The sequence below is a fragment of the Mirounga angustirostris genome, unplaced genomic scaffold, assembly GCF_029215605.1.
Source record: "Mirounga angustirostris isolate CCGP_5_RB_7025 unplaced genomic scaffold, mMirAng1.0.hap1 SCAF_2, whole genome shotgun sequence".
In the NCBI taxonomy this organism is placed as follows: domain Eukaryota; kingdom Metazoa; phylum Chordata; class Mammalia; order Carnivora; family Phocidae; genus Mirounga; species Mirounga angustirostris.
Window position 1 is genome coordinate 73,145,468 of NW_026991710.1, and position 26,836 is coordinate 73,172,303.

The window sequence follows — 26,836 nt, forward strand, 5'->3', positions numbered from 1 at the left end:
GTAAATACCCAGTAGTGCAATTGCTGGGTTGTAGGGTAACTCTTTTTTCAACTTTTTGAGGAACCTCCATACTGTTTTCCAGAGTGGCTGTACCAGCTTGCATTCCCACCAACAGTGTAGGAGGGTTCCCCTTTAACCGCATCCCTGCCAACATTTGTCGTTTCCTGACTTGTTAATTTTAGCCACTCTGACTGGTGTGAGGTGGTATCTCATTGAGGTTTTGATTTGGATTTCCCTGATGCTGAGTGATGTTGAGCACTTTTTCATGTGTCTGTTGGCCATTTGGATGTCTTCTTTGGAAAAATGTCTGTTCATGTCTTCTGCCCATTTCTTGATTGGATCATTTGTTCTTTCGGTGTGGAGTTCAATAAGTTCTTTATAGATTTTGGATACTAGCCCTTTATCTGATGTGTCATTTGCAAATATCTTCTCCCATTCTGTCGGTTGTCTTTTGATTTTGTTGACTGTTTCCTTTGCTGTGCAAAAGCTTTTTATCTTGATGAAGTCCCAATAGTTCATTTTTGCCCTTGCTTCCCTTGCCTTTGGCAATGTTTCTAGGAAGACATTGCTGCGGCTGAGGTCGAAGAGGTTGCTGCTTGTGTTCTCCTTTAGGATTTTGATGGACTCCTGTCTCACATTTAGGTCTTTCAATCACTTTGATCTATTTTTGTGTGTGGTGTAAGGAAATGGTCCCGTTTCATTCTTCTGCATGTGGTTGTCCAATTTTCCCAACACCATTTGTTGAAGAGACTGTCTTTTTTCCATTGGACATTCTTTCCTGCTTTGTCGAAGATTAGTTGACCATAGAGTTGAGGGTCCATTTCTGGGCTCTCTATTCTGTTCCATTGATCTATGTGTCTGTTTTTGTGCCAGTACCATACTGTCTTGATGATGACAGCTTTGTAATAGAACTTGAAGTCCGGAATTGTGATGCCACCAGCTTTGCTTTTCTTTTTCAATATTCCTCTGACTATTTGGGGTCTTTTCTGGTTCCATACAAATTTTAGGATTATTTGTTCCATTTCTTTGGAAAAAGTTGATGCTATTTTGATAAGGATTGCATTAAATGTGTAGATTGCTCTAGGTAGCATTGACATCTTCACAATATTTGTTCTTCTAATCCATGAGCATGGAACATTTTTCCATTTCTTTGTGTCTTCCTCAATTTCTTTCATGAGTAATTTATAGTTTTCTGAGTACAAATTCTTTGCCTCTTTGGTTAGATTTATTCCTAGGTATCTTATGGTTTTGGGTGCAGTTGTAAGTGGGATCAACTCCTTAATTTCTCTTTCTTCTGTCTTGTTGGTGTATAGAAATGCAACTGCTTCCTCTTGTCTGATTGCTGTGGTTAGGTCTTCGAGTACTATGTTAAATAATAGTGGTGATAATGGACATCCCTGTCTTGTTTCTGACCTTAGGGGAAAGAAACACTCTTTTTCATCATGGAGTAGGATGTTAGCTGTGGGTTTTTCATTTATGGCCTTTATTATGTTGAGGTATGTTCCCTCTAATCATACTTTGTTGAGGGTTTTTATCATGAATGAATGCTGTACTTTGTCCAAATGCTTTTACTGCATCTATTGAAATGATGATATGGTTTTATCCCTTCTTTTATTGATGTGGTGTATGGCATTGATTGATGTGCAAATATTGTACCATCCTTGCATCCCAGGGGTAAATGTCACTTGACTGTGTGAATAATTCTTTTAATGTATTATTGGATTTGGTTTGCTAATATTTTGTTGAGGATTTTTGCCTCTATGTTCATCAGAGATTTGGGCCCATAGTTCTCTTTTTTTGTAGTGTCTTTATCTGATTTTGTTATCCAGGTAATGCTCTCTTCATAGAATAAATTAGGAAGTTTTCCCTCTTCTTTTTTTGAGATAGTTTGAGAAGAATAGATATTAATTCTTCTTTTTTTTATTATGATGTTCAGTTAGCCAGCATATAATACACCATAAGTTTCTTCTTTAAATGTTTGGTAGAACTTACCTGAGCAGCTGTCTGGCCCTCGATTTTTGTTTGATGGAATTTTTTTCATTACTGATTCAATTTTATTGCTGGTAATCGATCTGTTTTAATTTTCTATTTTGTCCTGATTCAGTTTGGGGAGGTTATATGTTTATAAGAATTTATCCATTTCTTCTAGGTTGTCCAATTTGTTGGCATATAATTTTTCATAATATTCTCTTACAATGTTTTATATCTCTGTGGTGTCAGTCATTATTTTTTGCCTTTCATTTCTAATTTTATTTATTTGTGTCCTCTCTTTCTTGATTTTATTATATTTTTTAATGAGTCTGACTGAAGGTTTCTTGATTTTGTTAATCTTTTCCAAAAACCAGCTCCTGGTTTTTTGATCTGTTCTAATTTTTTTTTTTTTTAATTTCCATTTTAATTTTTTTTTTCCTGCTCTAATCTTTATGACTTCCTTCCTTCTACTGTTTTTGGGTTTTGTTTGCTGTTATTTCTCTAGTTCATTTAGATGTAAAATTAGGTTGTTTATTTGGAATTTTTCTTGTTTCTTAAGGTAGGCCTGTATTGCAATAAACTTCCCTTTTAGAACAGCTTTTGCTGTATCCCAAAGATTTTGGACTGTAGTGTTTTCATTTTCATCTGTCTCCAAGTATTTTTTTAAATTTCTTCTTTGATTTCTTGGTTGACCTATTCATTGTTTAGTAGCATGTTATTTAACCTACATGTATTTGTGTACTTTTCAGTTTTTTTCTTGTGGTTGATTTCTAGTTTCATTGTGTTGTGGTCAGAAAAGATGCATGGTATGACTTCAGTCTTTTTGAATTTGTTCAGATTTGTTTTGTGGCCTAATAGGTAATCTGTTCTGGAGAATGTTCCACGTGCACTTGAAAGGAATGCATCTTAAAGTGGAATGTTCTCAATATATCTGTTAGATTCATTGGCCCAAATTGTCATTCAAAGTCACTGTTCCCTTGTCAATTTTCTATTTGGATGATCTGTCCTTTGGTCTAAGTGGGGTTTTAAAGTCCCTTACTAATATTGTATTATTATCAGTTATTTCCTTTATGTTTGTTATTACCTGCTTTGTGTATTTGGGTGTTCCCATGTTGGGCGCATAAATATTTACAATCATTATCTTCTTGTTGGGTTGTACTGTTTATGATTATATAGTGTCCTAATTTGTTTCTTGTTATAGCCTTTGTTTTAAATTCTGTTTTGTCCAATATAAGTATTGCTACTCTGGCTTTCTTTTGACTACTGTTTGCATGATGAATGTTTTCCCCTCCCTTCACTTTCCACCTGCATGTCTTATGTCTGAAATGAGTCTCTTGTAGGTAACATATAGATATATAAATGGGTCTTGTTTTTTTGTTTTTTGGAGTTTTTTTGTTTTTGTTTTTTCAATCGATACTGTCACCCTGTGTCTTTTGATTGGAGTGTTTATTCCATTTACATTCAAAGAAATTATTGATATGCGTGTATTTATTGCCACTTTTTTACTTGTTTTATGGTTGTCTTGTAGTTCCTCTCTTTCCTTTCTTCTCTCTTGGTCTCTTCTATCATTATTAGTTGGCTTTCTTTAGCATAATATTCGATTAAGTTTATTTTTTGCATATCTATTATTGTTTTCGATTTGTGGTTACCATTTGGTTTATATATAACATCTCGTATAGCAGTCTATATTAAGTTGATGGTTGCTCCATTTTGAACCCATTCGTTACCCCTCTCCCCTCCACTTTTCAGATATTTGGCATCAAATTTTGCATCCGTTTATTTTGTGTTTCTTTTGACTGATTTTTGCAGATAAACTTATTTATTTATTCATTCATTCATTCATTCATTTTGCCTTTGTGCTTCCTATTTTTCTTACTGTTACTTATGGTTTTTGTTTTCCATTCACAGAACTCCCCTTAACTTTCTTGAAGGGCTGGTTTAATTAATGGTCATGAATTCTTTTAATTTCTGTTTGTCTGAGAAACTCTCTCCTTCTTTTATGAATTATACCCTTGCTGGATAGAGTATTCTTAGCTGTAGATTTTTCCCTTTCAGCACTTTGAATATATTGTGCCACTCTCCTCTGGCCTGCAAACTTTCTGTGAAAAACCAGCTGATAGCCTTATGGGGTTTCCTATGTATGTAACGGTCTTCTTCTTCTTCTTTTTTTTTTTTTTTTTAAGATTTTATTTATTTATTTAATTGACACAGAGAGAGAGAGAGAGAGCACAAGCAGGGGAGTGGCAGGCAGAGGCAGAGGGAGAAGCAGGCTCCCCGCAGAGCAGGGCAAGCCCGATGTGGGACTCGATCCCAGGACCCTGGGATCATGACCTGAGCCGAAGGCAGTCACTTAACCAAGGAGCCACCCAGGTGCCCTGTAACGGTCTTCTTTTCTGTTGTAATCTATAAAATTCTTTCTTTATCACTATTTTTTGCCATTTTAATTTATTTTATGTTTTGATGTGTACCGCCTTGGGTTGAATTTATTGGAAGATCTCTGTGCTTCCTGAATCTGGATCTCTGTTTCTGTCTCCAGATTTGATAAGTTTTCAGCTATTATTTAAGTACATTTTTTCCTCTCCTTTCTCTCTTCTCCTTCTGGGATCCCTATAATGCAAATGCATTCTGCTTGATGGTGTTACTGAGTTCTAAGTCTGTTCTCATTGTGCAGTATTTGTTTGTCACCTGTATAGCCTGATTGCTTCCCATCACTGTATTCCCCTACTGTATCCTACATTACTATATCCTGTCAGTGATACATTTCCCGTTGCCTACTATGTATTCCATTTATTGTATTTGTAATTTCATTCATTGACTTCTTCATTTCCAATATGTAATTTTTTTATCTCTTTGTTAAGGATCTCACTGCTGTCCTCCACTCCTTTCTCAGGTCCAGTGAGTATCTTTATGATCATTGCTTTAATTTCTCTATCAGGCATATTACTTATTTCTGTTTTGCTCAGATCTCCTGCTGTGATTTTGGCCTGTTCTTTCATTTGGAACATATTCCTCTGTCTCCTCATTTTGTGTATCTGTCTATGTCTGTTTCTGTTTGTTGGGAAAGTCAGCTATGTCTTATGCTCTTGAAAGTAGTGGCTTTATGAAGAAGAGATCCTGTAGTGCCCTACAGTGCAGTTTTCCTGGTCACCAGAACCTGGCACTTCAGGGGAGTGTCCAGTGTGTTGCTTGCATCATGCTGTTGTGCCTGATTTGCTTTTCCTTTCAGTCCAGTCTTCTGCTCTGACTCTCTGCCTGTTGTGGGCTGTGTTTGTTCTCTGTGGTGTTTGTGGGAACCTGGCAGGCCAGGTGTCAGGGGACATGTCTGCAGGGGAACTTGGGGTGGGGCAGTGATGTTAGCAAAACTTACGCTGAACCATTATTCCTAGGCCGGATCTCCCTCAAAGCTCCCTGGCTGGGTACAGCTCAAGATGGTAGCTGGGCACAGCACATGGTGTGACTGATGGTGCCTAGTGTCTGTGCATGTGGTGGCTGGACATGGTGCACAGATGTGACATTAAAATTTTTCCTGAGCCCAGATCTGAGGCCAGCAGGCTTGGAAAGGGTGAGTCCTCAAGAGAATTCCTGAGCAAGGAGCTCTCCTAGCAGGTTAGGTATCAAGTGCCTGCACAGTGCTTTTCCCACACGTGGCCTTGTGTTTATGCTGGAGGGCAGAGGAGCAGAATGGCACCTGCCAGCTCCTTTGTTCCCAGGGAAGTCCCCCAACAGGCTCAGAAATTCGTATAAATAGATCTCCCTCCTGTTTACCCCAGACATTGTGCAAACTGCCATAGAAATGTAGCCTCACATGGGCTGCTGTCTCTTTAAGGGTGGGAACCTAGCTATCAGTCACTTTTCCCATTTGCCTAGTGCTGAGTCAGTTGACTTAAAGCTTTAGGCTCCAAGTGCCTCTGCTTATACAAACACAGAATTCAGCCCCTCTGGTTTTCAAAGCCACGCATTATGGAGATTTGTCTTCTCAGTGTGGTCTCCCTTGTGCAAGGGACTGTTTTTCTCCCTTCTTTGAGCCCTTAGCTCTTTTCCTCCTGCAAGCAGCTCCCAACCGGATTTCTGCACTTCCTAACCTCTCAGATGTAGCTTCTTCTCTACATTTAGTTGTGGAGTTTGTTCTGCCAGTCTTGGGATCACTCTCAGGTTTATTTACATGATGTAAGTGATATCCAGTTGTAAACATGGGACAGAAATAGGTTAAGGTCCTCCTACTCTGCCATCTTCCCAAGCCCAGCACAGTACCTTCAGAAATACCTTTATTACCCTGGTCAGGAATCTAACTTGTCCTTTAGTCTGGAGGGAGACGTTCACTTTGTTATTCTGGAATGCCTCTGGGTAGGAGAAGAGATTCTAGCTTTGTTACCCAGGAACGTATGCAAATTTGTTTCCAGCCCTGAAGTACCTTTGCAAATATTCTTGACCAAAGTTGTCAGTGCTCTTTGTTCAGAAGTTATGCAGGATAGCAGAGTCAGGGAATTATCTACTAAAATATACATGTATCAGTCAGAGTTCTGTCAGAAAAATAGAAAGCACTCTAAGTATTTTGAGTAAGAAAGGATTTAGTATAAGAAATAAGAGGCTTATGCCATGATCGGAAGTGTGAGGACAGCAAATGTTAGAGAGGCCCCAGATTCACTATCAGGATATCTGAAAGTGCAGGCAGAGCAGGTGAGCTGATGCTGCAGAGAGATCTGTGCTGCCTATAGTATAGAAGTGTTTAATTCTCAGGAGGATGCCTGAAAGCTATTGGCAAAACTCCCAAGTCTTCAGCCTGCTGCTGCCAATGCCCTTGTGTCTGTCCTCAGCAGCGCCCGCGAATAATGACTTATCTTACTCTTTCACATCCCAAATTTCATTCAAGTGATTTTCATTGGCACAACCTTCCTGCACTCTGGGAATTGGGGAAGGGTAGCTCTTAGGCTCTTCCTCTGTATTGTACAAGGGAGTCTAGATGAAGGAAGGTGATGCTGAATTGACAGGAAATAATCCATCATGGTCTTTATTAATGTAAATTCGAATCATTTTTCTGTTATAGACAATACTTTAGTAAGTAACTTTGTACATCTCCCTTTTGGCACATGTAAAAGGATCTCCACTGTATTGATTCCTAGAAATGGAATGGCTCGCAGTGTGTGCCTATCTCACATTTTGATGGATGGTACCAAATTACTCTCCAAAAGCAATTGCTTTCCAGGGAGTAACCACAGGAGAATGGAGGACAGAAAAGCCTGTTTGTGGATGATTTGGGAGCAGAAGCTAGTACCCAGGTCTCTCCTTCCTGGGCATTGATTCAGTGCCTTTGGGTGGTGACTGAGGCAATGAGAGGGAAGTACCGTGGCCCTCTGACACTTTATTAAAAACCTAGTATCTAACATCAATCCCTTAACTATTGAGAAGGAAAAAAGAAAGAAATGATTGAGTGTCTTCTCTGATAAGCATTATGCTAGCAGCTTTACATGGCTTTTCAATTTAATTGTCATTGTAATTCTGTGAACAAGTATATTATTCTCATCATCCTCCCTGATGAGCTATTGAGGCTTAGCAGCCAAATAACTTGTTGAAAATCACACATTTAAAAATGTGTGGTAAGGATGAGATTCAAAAACAGCTGTGAAAGATTACAAATCCTATGTGATTTTTTTGTTTTGGTTTGTTTTGGTTTGTTTCTGTATGCCCCAGGCATTTTCCTTCTGATAAACATCCTTGAACCTTATATTTTTTCCTGCTGTTTTACTCTCTTCAAGGCTGCCCGTGTGTATTGGAAAGAACTCAGACTCTGGGTTCAGTGCAAATTCTTGAATTTAAATTAAACTTTGAGTCCCGTCTCCACTATTTACTATCTGTTAGATTTTTGAGCAATTCAGTTGAGCTCTCTGCATTTTAGTTCCAACGTCTGTAAAACGGATCTAATCATACAAAGCTGGCAAGGTGGTTGTGAGAATTAGAGATAGCATAAGCAGGGTGCTTAGGAGCATTAATTGTGTGTGCCTGTGATCCTGGGGCGAGAGGGTGAAGAATATAGAGCTCGGGACCAGCACATGTTAGATACCGTGCAGCCAGAGGCAAAAGTGTGCATGCTGCTGTAAACCATGTGACGGTGGTGCCAGCATAGACTCCTGCAGGTGATAATTCCAACTCTTCAAAGCTGTGTATTAAGTCCAGTATATCTATCTCTTCACAAACCAACACAAGCTGAGAAGAAAAATGGAAAAATGTTTGAAAATGAAAAAATATAGACTAGAATAGAATGTGCATACAAGGCTATAATTTCTGTCTAAAATATAATTAATTTACTTCCTTTTTTTTTTCCCCTTTTTTAATAAGGAAAGTTGGCTGGTAGCACTTTATTATGTCTTTTTCTGTCTTGCCCTAATACAGATGAGATAGGAAATCAGGAGCACCTTGAAAATCTCGGTGATGTGCTAGTGTCATTGGTATTAGAATAAAATGTGTATCCTTTGCTTGCTGAAAATGTAAGTGCACTTTCAGAATTTTCTAAACTCGTTAGTACCAGTGTGTTGAAACTGGCCAAAAATTTTGATGCAAGCTTTGTGGGTTTCTTTCTTTTTTTTTCCCAAAATATTGAGATAAGAAAAATATTTAACTTGGTTACTACAATTTATCTTAGCAATATATTTCTAATTTCAACTGAAAACAACTATAATTAACATATTATGCTAAATTTAATGATTAAATTACATTGATACATTTTTCTTTTGATAATTTTCTGGATCCTAAGGAGCCTTATAAAAGGGTACTATATTTTTTAGCTTATAATATGTAGATAATTTGCTCAGAATTTCTTTTTGCTTAGAAATTTGTTTCTGAAAGAAAGTAAGTGTAATTTCTGGATGACTATGTAATTCTTTAAACATTTTTAAATATAGAAGAAATAAATGTATATTCTTAGAGTCTGTTATCAATAAGTTATGCCTTTATTTCTGCTTTGCTAGAAGTAATATTTTATCAGTTATTATACTTGCATTGACTAGTTTGTATCTCACTTTTTCACTGTATGATTATGAACAAACTATTTTTCTAATATGTCTATAAATAACTTTATTATTTTTATTCTTAAACTATACATCATTTCATAGAAAATCAATGGCATGGATATGAAGCAAAGGTGGATAAAAAAACCTAATTTAATGGTTCATTTCCTGAAATTATTATGTCTCCCAGAGGTAATAATGTTCAGTGGTGTATGTACTGTCCTACTCTAAAATAACATTGGGGCATCTCAAGCAACGAGGGTTAATGTGACACTCAGATAAATCGGGTCATAATGTATAAATGTTAGCACTGGCATTCAGATTCAGGCTGAGTTTTTGCATTTATACACAGCAAATAGTCATCCTTCAGATAAATACTGTTACAGATGAAATTTGGCCTGAAGATATTTTCATGACTTTTCTGTTTATATTTTGTTGGTGAAATGAAGGACTCCAGTAAATCATAATAACCAATGTTAATGGAAGGGTACAGAGTAGAATCAATTCCAATCTTGTAAGGACGGAAGATGTTAAATATAGTTTTAGTTATGCACTTAGTTATGGGTGCCTCTGATGTTCTCAAAGATACTGCTCTTTAGCCAAAAGGTTAGACTATTTTACACTAGTTATTGACTCGGTATCTAAAAATCAATGTGAAAATAGCTGGCTGTTTTGGACATTCATGTGTATTTTGGTATGTACCTAATATGTAATAGATTAAATCTTAGTGATAAGGTTTGGTCACTCTTAAACATGATAAATATCACAAACTCTAAGGAAAGAGGATGCCTTAATTTGTTAGGGCTGCTTTAACAAAGTTCCACAAAGTGGGTTGTTTAAATAAGATTTTATTATCTCGGGCACCTGAGTGGCTCAGTTGGTTAAGCGACTGCCTTCAGCTCAGGTCATGATCCTGGAGTCCTGGAATCGAGTCCCACATCGGGCTCCCTGCTCAGCGGGGAGTCTGCTTCTCCCTCTCACCCTCCTCCCTCTTACCTTCCTCCCTCTCATGCTCTCTGTCTCTCATTCTCTCTCTCAAATAAATAAATAAAATCTTTAAAAAAAAAAAAGATTTTATTATCTCACAGTTCTGGATGCTAAAAGTCTGAGGTTAAGGTGTCAACAGGGTTGGTTCCTTCTGAGGGCTATGAGGAAAAGTCTGTCCATGCTACTACCCTGGCTTCTGGTGGTTTGCAGGAAATCTTTGGCCTTCCTTGGCTTGTAGAAGCTTCAGCCTGATCTCTGTCTTCATCTTCATATGGCATTCTCCTTGTGTGCTGTTTGCGTCCAAATTTTCCCTTTTTATAAAAATAGTAGTTATATTGAAGTGGGGACCCACCCTACTCCATTATGACTTCATCTTAACATCTGTAAAGCCCCAATTCTGAATAAGGTCATATTCTGAGGTTCTGGGGATTAATACTTCAATATAAATTTTGAGGAGGAATAATTCAACATAATTAAGTTTATATTAAGTACCAGTAATTACCTCCTTCTTAAAGATGGATCTTGAAATTCAACTTGATCTCTTCCTCCTTCTGAATTAAATGTCAGTTCAAAACATGACAGGATTTGAAAGAAAAACTGCACTTAAAACCTTCAAATTTCAAGGCAGAAAATAACCCTTAAGCACTCTGAAGTCAAGGTGGAGTCCATATCCAGTGTTCACCCCAAAGCTATTTTTAGTAATGTTGACTCCCCAGTTTTCTTAAGTGCTTTTAAAGCTATTATACATGTTTATTTTTCACAGTACTTTCTTCAAATTGACGTTATTTAGGGATCTTGGTAAACAAAAATAAATAAGGGTAGGATTAGATAAAGCAAAGAAAGGCCCTACACCAGTGGCATTTCTTGCCAGTCTGAATGGCCATTTATTAATCCAGACTTGAAATTTTAATTGATAAATTCATTGAAAAGCTCTGATAATCTTTTGCTATAGTATTCATATCTCATTATATGCAGTTCGCTGACAAATTGTCAATGATTCTTTCTCCGGACCCTTTTTAGTGACCTATCAGCTCCCCTGCACAACTGAAGATTTTCAATATGAATGAAATAAGCCTACTTCAAAAGTCTGAAGTGGAAAAAGGCCTAATTTCTCCTTTTCTTTGTTGATATTCAACAAAGAATATAATTGGGTTCAACCTGATTGGATTTCCAAACAGAATTATTAAGTTACCACACGTACATCTGTCTTTTAATTGTAAATATATTATTGTAATTGTAATTGTAAATATATTATTCACTTGATCCCTAAATTTAAAGTCATGAACTATTGACCAAATCTGAAGGTTTGCATTTTTTTTGACAAAGAATGTTCCAGCATAATTTCATTTTTTGTTACTTATTTCTTCTATTTTTATAATTCATAATAGTATCATATTCCTTACAACTGAAATTTAAAATGTTGCTGTGCTTGTCATGACTTTTCCTTTTGACACATAATCCCAATTAACTAATACATACGACAAAAAAAAAAAAAAAAAATCTCTCTGTGTTCCCCTGCAAGAAGAAAAGACTGTGTTTCTTTTGTACTTTTCAAGTCTCAGATACATTTAATGTCAAAGAATAAAGCAAGTGTTTAGGTGTTTTATATTCATTTCATAAAGTAAAAATATGAGGATTAAAGTTAAGCTTTTACCGTAGATTCTATAATTGTACCATTAAGGACACGGATAAAGTATTTTGTAAAAAAAAAAAGTGCCTTAAGGTTTTATTTTTCTTCATTTTAAAAGAGCAAATAAATCTGAGTGAGACATAATTTGGTAAAATAAAACAGATTTGTTAATACAGTTATGCTCTAAATTGCTCTCCTGGGTCTTATGTGCTTTAAATATTGAGGCCATGATTACTTACTGAACTGTTCCAGGTAAAAGCTTTTAGTTTTTATTACTCATTTTTCTGTGAAATAGCTATGTTTTGTAAATACAAGGAGTCCAAAAGTATTAAGATCTTCCTTAGGTATGTAGAAGTACATATAGATCATTAAATGAAATATTTATTAAAGGTACATGGTACAGGGTCTAGCACATAGTAGGAATTAAAGAATGGTGGTTGTTACTATATCCATTTTATTTACAAAATATTTTGCACCCATTGAAAATTTGATTTTTTTTTAACTTCAGGAAAGTTCTTTACATTTTAATTAGTAATACCAACATAACAGTTTCCAAAAGTATATGGTACCTCAAAAATAAAGTATATATTTGTATGTTATTTCCAGTGACCCTTGAATAATGTGGGGATTAAGAAAACCAACTTGCACACCCTGCATAGTCAAAAATCTGAGTTTAACTTGACTCCCCAAAAACTTAACTACTAATAGCCTACTGTTGGATGGAAGCCTTACCAATAGTAAAAATAGCAATTAACATATATCTTATATGTTATATGTATTATGTACTGTATTCTTACAATAAAATAAGCTAGAGAAAAGAAAATGTTAAGAAAATGATAAGGGGGAAAATGCATTTGCAGTACTGCAACTGTATTTATTGAAAAAAATCCATGTGTAAGTGGACTCCTGAGTTCAATTCCATGTTGTTCAAGAGTCAGCTGTATTTGCAAGTATATATGTATAGTATACACATATATAGAGAGAGACTGTATATAAATATATATGAAACTGAAATTGATTTGAAAAGTTTTGGGGACATTTTTCCTGTAAATGGAGACTACTTGAAATATTGCAAGTGTATCTGAGGAATGAAATTTTTAGTTTTATTTAATTTTAATTAATTTAAACTTAAATAGCTACCTGTGTTTAGTGACAGTGTTATTGGACAGCACAGATTTAAAGTCTATCTTTTTTCTATATATTTCCACCAACATTCTAATCATTGGACTATATGTACTTCCACTGTATTATCTATGTCATGTACTTATTCACAAAAACACACTTTTAAGAATGTTTACAGTACTAGAAAAAAAATAGTCATAACCATGGCGGTTGAACTTATAATTTGGAATCAGTTATATCTCAAACATTAGATTACAACTTGAGGCAAATTGTAGTTCTTTTATATGTCATTTTTATGAGACAAAACAATAATTTTACATATATATGTAATACATTATATGTATATATGTATATGTAATTGTATTACTATAAAGATGAATATTTACTCAGAAAGCCATATTTGTTGTGATAATTTTCACACATTTAATAGTGAAACCTAGGACAATTACTTCAAACTAGACTCAGGCACTCAACAAATACTTAAATGAATAAATAGGCACAGGTAGAGAAAACATTGAAAATGTTTTATTGGTTATATTAACTTTTTTTCTAAGACAATAGAGAACATGTAATGAAACTTCATTTTCAATCCAGGCAGGTGTTATTATAGATGGCGGTATGTTACACAAATACTAAACTCCTAAACTCTATGACCCCTTGCTCACAAGTGTGGTAAAAGTTTTTTTGTTTTTTTTTTTTTTAAGTAGTCACCACATCCAGTGTGGAGCCCAACACAGGGCTTGAACTCATGACCCTGAGATCAAGACCTGAGCTGAGATCAAGTGTTGGTCGCTTAACTGAGCCACCCAGGAGCCCCAAGACTTTTTGAATTTATTGGCAGAAAGACATGTCTTTATTCTGGGGGAAAAAAAAAAAAGCTTTTATTTTTTGTGGACAATCAAAAAGCTTCATTATTTACTATTACTAATATGGAGAATCACATTTACATGGCATCCATTTTATTTCCAAACATTTAGATCAAGGATCACAGTTTCTGTGGGTAAGGAGTTTGGACAGGGATTAGCTGGGTCCTCTGTTCAGGGATTCATAAGGCTGCAGTCATGATGCTGGTCAGCTTGGGTCTCATCCGAGGCTGCTCTTCCAAGCTCAGGTGGTAGTTAGCAGGATTGATTTCCCAGTATCTGAAAAATTTGTGGTGACTTGGACTTCAAAGGCTGCAAGGGCCCATGTCTCTGATGCTTTTAAGGGCTTCATTTAAAGGCTCCTCTGATTGGGATAAAGTTTTTTTTGTAATCACTTGAGAGACATCTCATTATCAAACTGATCACATGATATTCCATCATATTCACAGGCTCCACTCAAAAAGGGAAGAGAACATACAGAGCATGTACACAGCAGATGGAAGCTTAGAGGCCATCTTAGAGTTCTACCTAGTATGATAACAAATAAATATGTTATCAATAAAGTATACATTAATAGTCAATATTAATAAAAATGAGATACATATATAATTAAAACCTACACAAACTCCTAATATGCATAGTGTTATGATATAAAAAAATGTGTTCTCACCATATAGCCTTTCCAATTTCCTTTTCTCTTTATTTTATTTTACTTGATCCCTGATTTTTCTACTTCTGTAGATGGGTTTTTAATACAGGCCTTCTCTACTGTCTATTCTTTAGAAACATCTATCTATTTTATTATAAAGCAGTTTATCTTTTCACTCAATTTTAAAAGTAATATTCACACTTATAAATCTTCCAAATAACAAAAAAAGAAAACATAACTACAGTGTATGAAGTAATTCTCACATGCCTATGAAGCAAATAAGAAAATCTGTTACTTTTTCTATGTCACTAATAATCTTCATCATTAATTAATTGAAAGTATAGAATTTTAACAGACCAAATTTCATTAATATGAGGTTCAGTTACTCAGAGATGCTTCTAAGCATCTTTAATGACTTAACAGTTTTCATAACAATCACTTGTAAGTGTGGGAAAGAAGAAAATAAAACTTGAGTACACTGGTTAGTAGTCAATTTCTTAGGAATTTTATAAAACTAAGACATTTGAGGAATTCTTTTTTTAATAACATGACTAATTACTTTTAACTCCCTTTGTAACTTTATTTTGAAAAAATATATATACTTAGGGGTCCCTGCTTGGCTTAGTCAGTAAAGCATCCCACTCTTGGTTTCGGCTCAGGTCATGATCTCATGCGTCCTGAGATTGAGCCCCACATGGCGCTCTGTGCTCAGTGGGGAGTCTGCTTGAAGATTCTCTCCCTCTGCCCCTCCCCCCACATGCACACACACTCTTTCTCTAAAATAAATAAATAAATCTTTTAAAAATATTTTAATAAAAAGAAAAAGTATAGAAGAATTGAAAAAAAGAGTACTTGTGTTCTCATATATCCTTCACCCAGATTGCGTTAATGTTAACATCTTACATACAATAGTAAAATGACCAAAATTAATACATTAATATTGATATAATATATTAATTATACCACAGACCTTGCTTAGATTACTTCTGCTTTTTCCTTTTTCTGTTATATGATCCAAGCCAGGATCCCACATCACATTTAGTTTTGCTGTTCTTCTTAGTCTTCTCCATTCTGTGCCAATTTCTCAGTCTTTCCTTGCCTTCATACTCTTAAGGGGAACTGGCCAGGTATTTTGTAGATCATCCCTTAATTTGAAGTTGTCTGATATTTTTTTTCATTAAATTGAAGTTATTAATTTTTGGCAAAAAAGGCACAAAATTAATATAGTCTAATATAAAGTATGATATTGATATTCTATAACTGATCTTAATCTTGATCATTTGGTTAAGATGTTGCCTATCAGGTTTCTCCATTATAAAGTCACGGTTGTGCTCTTTTTGAATATTATATATCCTGGGTGAGAAATTTTAGGCTATGTACATAACCATTTCTCTTCAAATTTCCCTCCACTGTTTTAGCATCTGTGGGTGGATCTTGCCTCCCACAATTATTTTTATAGTGTTTTGTTGGCGATTTTCTATTTTCCTCATTGAAAATTGGGGAAATTGGAATTTAAGGGAGCCTTGTCCCTTTCCCCCTGTTTATATATTTACTCAATTATTTCTATTAGTATGGTTTCATATTTATTGTATTTTGTAGCTATAATCCAATATTTTGTTGTTTATTTTGTTCAAATTATTTCAGCTTTGGCCATTGGGAGCTTTTTTAGGTTAGCTTTTGTTACCTTTTGACACACCACCATCCATTTTTGAGCATTCCTTTACTTTCTGGCACTACAAAATTCTTCAGGCTCATCCTGTATTTCCCCTGTCCCATTCTAGAATCAACCACTTTTCCAAAGAGCCATATCTTCAGTATGAAAATGGTTTCAGAAACCAAGATCTGGGCGCTAGATGTGTTTGTTGTTCTTTGTTTATCGTTACTTCTAGGTGTTCTTATTAGACAGACCTAGACTACATGTGATAGAAACTCATTTAAGCTCCTCATTTAGAGAGAAATAACAGTTTAATCCCTAGCTACCCAAAGTGTGGGCTATGTGATCAGCAGCATTTTTATATCACCTGAGAGTTTGTTAGAAATCCGGACAGCCCATGACACATTCTTATGCATCAGAATCTCCGTTTTTGAAAGGTTGAGAAGCACTAATCTAGACAGCATTATTTCTCGTATTCTCCTCAGTTAAAAATCATTTGAGATACTTGTTAAAAATTCAGCTTACCAGGTCCCTACCCAGAAGACTCTGCTTTAGTAGGTTTTGATATTCATGTTTTTAACTAATACTTCAGGTTATTCTTGCTGGAAAGCAAGTTTAGGAAGCACTTATCTATAGGTTTATCAGTTAGATGAAATAATAGGGGTGTCCTTAATATTTGAAATAGTGTTAACCTTGACATAAGTCTTTTAATACCTTACATTTAGAAAGTGCTTCATATATTTAAAAGTATTTTTGCATCAGTTATGTTTGAAAATTATCTTTCACCAGTAACCATCATCACTCTAGGCCTTTCTTCTTATTACCTCCAGAGTTATCTTCCTGAAAGAAAGATGAAACCACTAACTTCTCTTTTCTAAAACTTAAAAAGTGTTTCATTAGCTCTAAAACCAAACAAATTTTGCCTGGACATACTCATTCCAATCTTAACTTTCTAACCTGATCTCTCTGTACACATACCCTCATCCCATGATTTTGTTCATTTTGTTCTGTCTTATATGGGATTCTTGCCCCACTTTACCCCATTTGTTTTGATAATACTAACATCCAGTACCTCCCTCAAATGCTGCTGCTTCCAAGACAGAATCCTGGGTTCCTGTAGTTATCTACAATAACTGCATCTTGGCTGTGTACTGTACTTGCCATAAAAGAAGTGTGATCAATTTTTCTTATTCTTCCATATATTTATACATAGATATGTGTTCTGACTACCTCCCTTGCTAGTTTAATGAGAATATTGAGGATAGAAATCAGGGCTGTAATGGGACCATGAATCTTTCTCTAGGCACTAATAAGGGTTGCATTGTTTCATTTTTCTCTTTACTGTAACTGATACTGATTGGTTTATATATTTCCTTTATAAGTGAATTAAGATGATTTTGACATGCTGTTAAAAAGAATTATATGCCAGTGATATTTAAATACTAATATGAAATTTTCCCAGTGCTCCTTTGTCAAAAAAAAAAGGGCAGGGGGACACACCAAAATAGAGCAGTTCTGTATCCTTTTCCTTCTGACAGAAAAAGGAGAACGTGTTCTGGAAAAAGAAATAAAATATTCTATTTAAAGACAAACCTCAAATTGCAATGGGGACACTTGACACAACTATTTTCTAACTGTTACACTTTATATCAATATATGGTATCTGATGCTTTACAACATTCATGTATCACCCAATTAGGATACGTATTAAATATCAGATCTGTACACACACACACACACACACACAGAGATATATACCTAGGTAGCTAGTTATCTAGCTCTCCTAGAGATACTTAGTATAGGTGAACACTCAGAAAATATTTACAAATAAAAGTAGGTGAGACTACTGAATCTAGGTAAGCGCAATCTAATAGGGCTCGTGCTTTAGTAACCACTGGCAAAAAGTCATTGGTCTTAAAATATTCAATTTATGTTTTAAATTACTTTATTCCTCATTTGAATCACATAGGATTCATATTGACTAGTGTGGTTTTGGTTGGAAGAGGTATTATTTACAGAAGAAAAGTCATATTTACTCACATAGAATATCAATTTAAATACGTGATTTCAAGAGGCGCCTGGGCGGCTCAGTAGGTTAAGCATCTGCCTTCAGCTCAGGTCATGATCCCAGGGTCCTGGGATCGAACCCCGCATCGAGCTCCCTGCTCCATGGGAAGCCTGCTTCTCCCTCTCCCACTCCCCCCTGCTTGTGTCCCCTCTCTTGCTGTGTTTCTCTCTGTCCAATGAATAAATAAATAAGTCTTTTAAAAAAATAAATATGTGATTTCAAGAAACACTAATCACAGAAGATTACAAGGAACCTGCCATTCTGTCAGAGTCAAAAATTCTGTTCTTCTTCTGATGTCATGCCTAATCTTTTCATCTTAAACATTTGGGAAGAATATTTCCAAACAACTATAAAGAACTACTTTGTAACCGGTGCTTATACATATCATATATGTATAAATAAATTTAAAAATGTAATATTGATATAAATAATTTAAGTGTTTTTGTTCTTAGGACTGGCATGTTGATAGTGAGGCTATTGATCTACTTCAGTTGCTAGAACAGAGAAGTTTTATCCTGTTTATTGTACCACTTGAATAATTTGCTTCTAAAAGTGTAAGAATACCTAGAAGTCAAGCCAATAATTACTCTAAACAATACAACAATAAACTTTGTCTATCAAAGTTGTTGTGGGGGTGCCTGGGTAGCTCAGTCAGTTAAGCGTCCGACTCTTGATTTCAGCTCAGGTCATGATCTCAGGGTCTTGGGATTCAGTCCCTAGTGTCTCCATACTCAGTGGGGAGTCTGCTTGAGGATTTCTCTTTCCCTCAAACCTTCCCCCCTCCACTCTCTCTCTCTCTTTCAAATAAATAAATCTTTAAATAAAATTTTTTAAACATTTTAGTTGTTGATTAAAAAAGGGGGTTGCCCTTTATGCGGGCAAATAATGTCAAATTTATTAATATGAATTGGATAAAGGTAGCATGTATAGTAGAGATGATAGATTGAATTGTATTTCTGTGCAACTGTAAAATAAAAATTTTATCTCAAAATAATGTCATCCATTAATATTTTTAATAAACAAAACAGTCAATAATGATAAGATTATTTTTAAAAAATGAAGATACGTCATCTTTCTTTAATGATTGGCCTATTTTGGTGACTAATGTTTTCTAGTTTCTTTCTTATGACCTAAAGGAGCTGAGATGTAAATCAAGAGATTTTTTTTTAGTACATGAACCAGAGGTTGAAGGCACTGTGCTTTATCCCTTTGATGCTTTAACATCCCTGTAAGATCAGTGGGATTTATTAAAATCTCAGTTGGTTGCAGAGGAAGAACAAAATGATCCTGGGAGTGGAAGATACTCATTCACCAATGCTTAGTCTGTCTGGTGTTTTAAAACCAAAGACAGACCTTTTCCAAAATATAAGTTCAGTTCTTATACGATTGGCATATTTCATTTATGTATAAGTGCATAGGGATATTTTTATAATCCCATTTAATATGTGTGTATATATATGTAACGTGTATATATTATATATGTGTTAGATTAGATATATTCCTTCTTTATTTTCACTTTGTCAACTTTTATTTTCTTTTAGATAATAGTTACAGTTACATATAAGCCAATGGCAAATATTTCTATTGCTAGCTCAATAAAAGTGCAATTTAAATTTACTAACGTCATTTACAAGTAAAATGCTTTAAATTAAAAAAAAACAAAACATTAAAGCAGAAAATAAAACATTTTAACCCACGTGAAATTTTTGTGTATCTCCAGATTAGATTTCAGTTTATGGGAAAGTTTTTAGAGGGAATATAGAAAAAAAGAGGGGGGGCATACCAAATAGATCATTGCAAACAAATGGTGGGAAACATATCCTAAAGTTGCTGTCAATAATTAAATAGGGCAATATACTTGGAGAATAGGAGATGGTCTATCATTTGAAAGACAAGATAATCACAGAAAGCAACCATTAGTTTTTACCTTTCTAATGAACAAAAAAGAGAAGATGAGTTAGAGTCAATTTATTGAAGTTATCCGTGCAAAGAAACTTAGTCCATGTAACATAAAACTTACAAGATTTATAATATGTGCAACTTCATTTTAGGTAAATTCCTCATTAAAACAAAGCTTATATAATTTTCTAGTGCTGACCTCTAGCCGCTGTATTTTCCTTGATGAAAAAAGTCAGGAAACACTAGTCTTAGAACCACTTATGTATTTTTCCTTCTAAATGCAGGAGAAATTGATAGAATATGTGGCTCCTTATTTAGTGTGATTTGAGAAACCTAAAGCCACAAAATGTCTTGTGTTAAGCAGACAGTATGCCTTAAACTTTTGTGTGTGTAAATGGCCTCTGACTTACAGCATCCCAGTAATGAATTCTAAATATCCAGGGAGCAGTAATGCTCTAAAGCAAACCTGGAGAAGATCACAAAAAGGGACATGACAGGAATGCACCAAAGGGTGTGAGGGCATTGGAAAAACTCTGTTACATTTTACAGTTTAGTCTTGGGCCTGACAAATGTAAAACACAGGGGTCTTTGATACAAGCCCCAGAAACCTTCTTTCACTTTCATTTAAGGAAAAAAAATTATTATATGTATGTAGTATCATATACTATATTATATATACTATATTATATATATAGTATGCAGTAGCTTACAGAAATAAGGAAAAGCCAAACAGTCCTCAAGAGAACAGAAACATGGTAATCTCAGGGAAGTGAGATAGAAGGGCCAGCTATATAATTTGCAGGGCCCAGTGAAAAATGAAAATGCAAGGTTCCTTGTTCAAAAATTATTGAGAATTTCAAGGTGGTGACAGCAGACCATCAAACCAAGGGTAAGACCCTTCTAAGAGCCAGATGCTGTGACTGGACTGATGTAAGACCATGAATCTGGCCCTAGGTTACGGGAATGAATGGATTAGCTCTGCAAGTCTCTACTGTTAGAGTAAGTCAGTTATAATGGTTTTCTGTCCCTGTGCTCAAGATTCATATTTCTAGGAACTAGAGTTTGTAGGCCAAGCCCAAGTCACATCACCACATGGAACAAGGGAGAATGGGACCTTGTTAAGCAGTCCCATCAAAACTGCATGCAATCATGGAGGAGAGGAGGGACTTTTGTAAAGGAAAGTAAAGGCATTATTATCAAAGAAAGGGGGAGAATTTCTTCGTGTTCAGGAAAAAACAACAGATGTTCACCTAAGAAGAAAGAGGAAAAAAGGAATCAATTCTGAGACTACTATGGCCAGCTTCTAAGAAGTTGTCTCTAAGAACATGAATAGTTTATAAGAGTTCTCCAGGAACACCTCCCATGGGTCATACACAGTCCACTTTAAATATCCCCAAATTGGGGCGCCTGGGTGGCTCAGTTGGTTAGGCGACTGCCTTTGGCTCAGGTTGTGATCCTGGAGTCCCGGGATCGAGTCCCACATCGGGCTCCCTGCTCAGCGGGGCGTCTGCTTCTCCCTCTGACCCTCTTCCCTCTCGTGCTCTCTGTCTCTCATGCTCTCTCTCTCAAATAAATAAATAAAATCTTTAAAAGAAAAAAAAAATCCCAAAATTGTTAACTTCAGTGATTCTAAGAGTCTTGTTTTATAACAAAATTACCTTAGATTAAATTTCCCAATACAAGATATTGTAATTTCCTACTCTTCTATGAAACTATTGAAGAATAAGGTTGAAAAAAAATATTTTAGATGAAAAAAGAAATTTGAAAAAATCATAAAAATCACTCTGAAGTAAGATTAGCTTATATTTTCCAATCAGTATGTATTTATGACTTTGAGAGTCTGGCTTAGTGAGTTCATTGAATTTTTGCCAAGAAGCTGTCTCTAGAGGGAACGGAGGGTTAGGATATGGACTCTGGAAACAGAATCTTTAGATTTAAAGACCAGTTTTGCTATTTGCATTCTGTCCAGTCTCTGTGCTGAGATTCCTCCCTTGTAAATTATTAATATAATAATTGAATATTAAAATATCCTAAAAGGTGACATAATTTAGGGTATAATTAGGACTGATAATTAAAGTAAACAAATTTTATTCATTTTAGGCATCAAAAAGTAACTAAAACAACCTGACATTGTCATTTTGGGAAGATGTGTTTTAGAATGGAACTTCATTTCTTTCTGAGGAATTTGTTTTCCCGTTATGCTTTCTAAATGGGTAGTTTTCTCTGGAGAGGAAAGAGTAAAATGGAGGTGTTCTTTTATCAGTGGTTCTTCAGTTGCATAAAGAAAAGCACCGGGGTATTTTCTTTTTCATCATCATCTCTGTTTCAAAAGCAATTGGACATTGATACCAATCTGTGTTTCTGCTGCTTGTGTAAAAGAGAAACCATCCTATGCCACCAGTAACCACTGTTATCTGGTTTTAAATGTCAAGTACACTTCAGCATAGAGAGAAAGAATCTGAGATAACATTCAAAGAGGAATATATTGGAGCCAAGGATAGAGTCCAACAATCTAAGTGTCTGTGTCTTCAAGACAGGGGTTAGGAAAAGATTCATCAACAGAAACCTAAAACATTTTACAGCTTCCAACTTATCTAACCTTGTGATTTATAGCCACATATCATGTTTATATGTAGGATTGTAGTATTTGTGCTGATGTTGCTCCGATGAATAATGGAAAGGTAATTCAGCTACTTTAAACTGAATCATTTAAATCACTTTGGCTTGGCATTCTCACTTCATGTCACTCCTTTCAAGGTCTGGGTTCATATTCTTTTACTAGCCTCAAGGATTTTTTGTTTGTTCCTTGCAACAGATATTTATACTTTGACAGTTCTATGATGTATAATTATGTATAAACCATGTTATATGCTTTTCACTTACACCAATAATCTGGCCTGTTATTGATCTGAAACCCAGGGGTTTCTCTGCTTCAGAGGGAAAAAAGGTAGACATCCTTTATCATTCTTGCCCATCCATGGTTAAGTTTATTATTGCTTACCAAAAACTACATTTTTAGAATCAGCACCATTTGATGGTGCTTCGTGTTGACAATGTGTTTTTACTAATCATACTGTTTATTATTATGCATCTAGCACTGAGATTTGAAATTAATTCAGCACTTTTTTGGTGGCAATTTTATAAGAAGCCATCCAAACATCTTCTTTACTCTGGTATTTTACATACCTAGTTTCTTAGGACATTAACAACTATTATGAGTGCTTAATAAGTATGTGTTGAAAGAATGAATGAATGAATGTTCAATTGAGATTAGAAAATACAGGTTTAAGCAAAGTTAGAGGATTGTTTACCAGGATGTTTCAGTTATTATCATGTTAATACTATACCAGGAATTCCTAAAGATTTAAACATATTAGATCATTAATATTTTTTTAAAAATGAAAGTTTTGTATTCTTTATTCCCCAAGTCCACACCTGAGTGTTACATTACACAGGAGCAATCTATTATAGGGTTGGGTTTGCAGGGCAAGCTATGTTCTAAAAACTGTCCACGTGTTAACCTAAAAATGAAAGACACAAGCAAGTGTTTATTCAGGATCTGAATTTATTTGGGATCAAAGAATTGTGATTTAAGGAGCACAGATTCAAGCTGAAACTCACATAATGTCCTGCTTATAGGGTGACAGCAAGGGCTTTTATGAGGAAAAAGGAAAGGGGACAACTACATGATTTGAAGAAAAGAAGCAAAGTTTTCTGTGGGCATTAACAAACTAAGCTACGCTGGGATATACATATATTGATTGACTACCGATTCCATTTTCTTGTGATCAGGATATTCATTCCCGCACTGACTTCTCAAGCAATTGCTGAAAATAGTTGCCATTTTACCCAATCCGAAGTTTTTGGGCCACTGCAGACAAAGACGGGGAAGGCAACTTCCCTGCAGTGCCTGCTCCAGCTGTTTTCAAATGGCCCCAGTCCTGTCCATCGTTCACACGCTGCAGCTACTCTTCGCACTAGCCATCAACAACCTGGACTACAGACTTGTAATCCAAGCTGAAAGATATTGATAGGTTTGATTAACTGAATTATAGCTCACAGTGAATTACTGATATCATAACTGACTATTAAAATACCTTAAACATTGATATAATTTAAAATTCAACTAGGACTGATATTTAAAGAAAATAAATTTAAAGAAAATAAACCTACCCATTGGTTTTTCAGGTGCTTTCTAATTTTTCTTATTCTTACTTCAGGAAGAAAGTTATTACTCATTTCAGTACACTCATGACTCCAAAAGCCACTCAATTACTAGAATTATGGTTTTGAGACAGCTTATTGGCTGGAGTGAAATTATACACTTTTCATTTAGTAGGAAAGATCTTCAAGATAAGTGGGAAACTACATTGTTTTCTATATTATTAAAAATGAGATTATCCTCACTCAAACAGTCGTGCCCCCACTACAACTTTATTTGACACGAGGAAGTTCACACCGAGAACTCAGAAGGAGCTAGATTTAAACCCAGAAGCCATGACAATTCCCACCTACACTTTCTCCTTGTGCAACTACTTAAGGGCTATACTCATATTCCATCTAGTTTTATTAGTAGTAGTATTTCCATCACTATTATTGTTTCATTCTATTTGATCTTAATCTCTTTTGTCTCTGTCTAACGCTAATTCACTGGTCCAGAATATTTTTACAACCTTGAACAGTTTTGCCTTGGGAAAGTTGCAAAGATAAATCTGAAAAGTGCTTCATGGGAAATTGTGATACATAAATCTGTTGCCTAGGATTAATAAGGTAGAATTCTTAGCACATGTGTTTAGTTTATGTAAGATTACCATATATTAAGTATTTCATTCAACAGATACTTATTTTTTATTTTATTATGTTATCTTAATCACCATACATTGCATCATTCGTTTTTGATATAGTGTTCCATGATGCATTATTTGCATAGTAATTCAACAAATACCTATTGAGAGACTGCTGGATGCAAGGCATCTGGAAATACAATGATCACTAAAAGAGGGTCTCTACCTTCTTTGGTGTTGCTGGCAAAGAAAAGAGGCAGCTCTAGAGCCTGAGGTTGTAGGAAGGGTTGACGAGGACTTCCTAGGAGAGGGGTGGGCGTAATCCAGCCTTAAAGGAGAAATATAAATTAGTCACACTGTATCAAAACTCACATATATCCTGGGAAAAATTATGGCCAGTGAGCATAAGAAGATATGTTTAACCTATTCTGCTATTGTGCTACATGTTTTGTCTTTCAAAGGCTAAATAGGTGACACAGCAAGATGAGATTATGACACAGGGGGCTGGAGATTGAGCCCTGGAATTAACATATTTAAAAGTAATCCACATCATTTCTGTGTATGTGTGAGTGGGTCTGCCAAGATATTTGGGAATACTTGATTTTGTATCATATAGAAAATTTTATTTTTCTAGTTGAAATTGAGTATAGATCATCACAATGCCTTTTGTTATCTCAAGAATGGAATATGGAGAATTTGGTTGGTAAGATTTATGTAGGTTTTGTTAATCTTTCTCAAAATGATAAAGTTCTGTGGCTCTAAAGTTTACTCAAAGTCATTATCTCTGAGTCTTTTTAGCTTTGAAAGTTTTGAAAGCTTTACAGTTTCTTAGCCAGTATGTGTTATATCAATAATTTTAGGTATTGCCTTTATGCCAAGCTACAGAGGAAGAATTGATTTTCTGTTTGGGAACATGACTTCCTAGATTATACTTTCATGACTGTCACTTATCACACTGGTATTGCCAGATCTCGAATATTTTTAAAAGGTGAAGGGCATAGAACAATCTTTAAAAACTAGATAGATAGTTGCCTGTAAGTTGCATAACTTTTAACATATCATTAATGATATATATTATATTAAAATTTTACTTAGAGATAACTTTATAGCCTGGTTGTGATCAACCCAGCTGCTTATATTTGTAAAATACTGCATTTTATAAAGGTTATTTAGATATCTAGAGACAAATTAGAGACATTCTATGGTTTTAAGAAGTTCTGATATAACAAATTTCAAAAGCAAATATAAAGTAACATATTTTTATAAATTTTCTTTTAAATTATATTTAAAAAAGAATTATATGCTCTCCTAAAGTGGTCATAGATGGAGAATTTTAAACATACAAGCTCTTAAAACAATAACAATAGGTTCTAACTGTTTTCTGTGATAATGAAATAGGATGCGTTTTATGGTGGTAGTTTGGTTCCAAAAGATTAGTCAAATCCCTACCTGATACAGATCTGAAGCAAGACGTTGTTTTTTTGTGGCTTATTATCCTGATATTGAAGGGAAGAGGGCAGGCAACAAATAGCTTTGTAAATCAAATTGTTGTCAATAATGTAATTTCAATGTCTAAAAATAATTCTCATCGATACTACTACACTAAAAATATGAAATTCTTTTGTTGAAAAGAAGTTTATCATAAAAAGGAAAAAAATTCATAATAGGCAAGTCTCTACTTAACTCTACATTCACTAATTCAATTTTTTTTCATTAGTGTGAAATGCTCTTTAAAGTGGATCTTAAATCACATGTAAAAACAAAAGTAGAGAATGAAAGGGAGAAGTGTGAATGACATTATGGCATGCAGGAATGGTACTGAACATAGACAATCAAGTCAGCCTTTTCTTTGTAAACAAGTACTTTCACACTTTGTATGATCAGGTTTGTACTCATGAAATATTTACTTTCCCTAAAATTTTGGAGAAGGAAATTAAAACTTTTCTGTGGAACTGGAGTTTTTACTATTTAATATCATTCCGAGACTGTAACTTAATATTTCACTATTCCAGCGTACAGCTTAAAATAGGTAAATGCAGGTATATCTGAAATTTTAATACTATTAAAAGAAGATGCAATATGAAGAAAAGAGCACTGGACTAGAAATCTGGAGATCCGAGTTCTCTACCTTCTAGTGTGTGGCACTTAGAAAATTACTTTAGGCTTGAACTTCTTTATTAAATGTGAATGTTAAACTATGTGTCCTAT

At 34.9% G+C, this 26,836-nt stretch overlaps 1 protein-coding gene across 12 annotated transcripts in view; it reads left to right on the plus strand.

Moving 5' to 3' along the window:
• The window catches only part of CCSER1 (coiled-coil serine rich protein 1), a 1,348,832-nt gene that overhangs the window by 417,780 nt on the left and 904,216 nt on the right, over positions 1-26,836 (plus strand). The gene's annotated exons all lie outside the window — the stretch shown is intronic.